Source organism: Hemitrygon akajei, chromosome 10 (assembly GCF_048418815.1).
Source record: "Hemitrygon akajei chromosome 10, sHemAka1.3, whole genome shotgun sequence".
Lineage (NCBI taxonomy): Eukaryota > Metazoa > Chordata > Chondrichthyes > Myliobatiformes > Dasyatidae > Hemitrygon > Hemitrygon akajei.
In genome coordinates, this window is record NC_133133.1 from 122,460,414 (window position 1) to 122,462,267 (window position 1,854).

The 1,854-nt window shown below is 46.7% G+C and overlaps 1 non-coding gene across 1 annotated transcript; it reads left to right on the forward strand.

The window, feature by feature from the left end:
- The first annotated feature begins 236 nt into the window (after positions 1-236).
- trnas-aga (transfer RNA serine (anticodon AGA)) lies at positions 237-318 on the forward strand. The gene has a single exon. It is a non-coding gene; the product is annotated as a tRNA-Ser (tRNA).
- Positions 319-1,854: the final 1,536 nt, after the last annotated feature.

Genomic DNA, 1,854 nt, shown 5'->3' on the forward strand with positions numbered 1-1,854 from the left:
TGGGTGTTTGTGGTCGCGGCAAACCCAGTCTCTTCCAATTGAGTTTGTATTCGTTCAAATATCTGCACTTAGTTAATTGTGAATGGTCATCGATTTGAACGTGAACTCTGTTTCTTCCTCCACAGACGCTGACCGATCTTCTGAACATTTTCAGCAGGATCCGATTTTAGTTCGGTATTCATTCTGTTTCTCAAACACCAGAGTCAGTATTGCCTGTGGCACACATGTGTAACGTGGTAGTCGTGGCCGAGTGGTTAAGGCGATGGACTAGAAATCCATTGGGGTTTCCCCGGGCAGGTTCGAATCCTGCCGACTACGTGTTTTGATTTTGGGTTTTGCGTCCGTGACACCCTGATCCAGCTCTCAGATGTAGACTGTAAAATCCTGATCCAAACACCAATCTCTGGTCACCGCCACTAAACTTGGGAAGCGCCCAGTTTTTCTGCTTTGCTTCAGATGGTCTCTTTGCCAATCGGGCAGCGCGTTCGGTAACCGGAAGGATGATGTTTTTGTGCTTACACAGGGACGCTGGAAAGCCAGCAGCTTTTTCTGTTCGTTTTGTATGCTCAGTGCTGTTCCTCTTTTATTTACTAAAAGCTATCCCCCTATATAGAAAGCAAAATACTACCACCACTTGCGTGTCTTTCCACGCATTTCCCCGTAAGATTAATGCACAGGGCATGGAACATGAAACCAATACAAACTCTCATGTGGCACCAACGCCTCTCAGTCTTCTTTAATATGGAGTATTTACTTTAATTCACCGTGGATGAGTATTTCCATCCTCTTTTTTCTATTTGGGACTGTCGCGCAGTCTTGTGTTTGGTGAAAGTTTTGCTTCACCTCCCTCTACCCCACCATTTCAAACTAATTCTGTGATTTTATAATTAAATAAAGTCTGTTGTGTTTGGTTTAAAGTATATAAGCTTGTGTGACGCCAGGCAGACAAGCTCTCTTTTCTCACTAACGCAGGCTCTCGGTAATGACTGAACAAATCGATGAGAGTTCAGACAGATTTTCAACGCAAAATGGATGGAAGAGTGTGAGGACAGATCGGCAACAGCAGACAGGTTAGATAATCAGCCAGGTTCGGATTCAATAGCGGAGTTGGCTCAAGGACCGGAATAGCCCACTCCGACTTCTGTTTTATATCGTTCAACGTGCAGCCTTTCTGATCTTCAAAGAGAAGAGTTTACCAACATGAGAATTTGGCTATGAGCATGTAGCTCAGTGGGAGACCCGCAAGCTTCGAATGTCTGAAGTTCAGATACAATCGCCGGCATCGCCACGTTGGTGACCATGCATTTTCAAAAAAGGAGGAAAATCCCGGATGAAGAAATTCCGAGCAAAGATTCTGATAATATCCCCGGGATGTCTAACGTTTTCTTTCCCTCGCTCCCCGGAGTGAAACGCTGGTATAAGCAACTGCCAGCCTAACATTCAAGGAACCCACGTGGGAGAGTTATAAACGGGCTCTTGTTGTGTGGGAAATTGGCAATTCGTCCCGCCTTTAAAGTGAGTGTGCATCTAACCATCAACATTTCTGGCTGAACGGGGCTATTAGCGAACTGCAGAACGCACACCCTGATGGGCTGTTTACTGTCGCCGGTGATTTTAACCACGCGAACCTTAAGTCAGTGCTCCCCAAATTCCGTCAGTATATGGACTTTGCAATGAGGGGGGTGAATGCGTCGGACCTTGTTTGCACAAACATTCCCGGCGCTTATCGGGCAGTGCGCCGCCCCCACCTCGTTTACTCAGACCACATCTCTGTTATGCTAATCCCAGCATACAAACCGCTTGTCAGGCGCTCCAGACCGGTTCAGAAGCGGGTGAAAACCTGGCCAGCAGGAA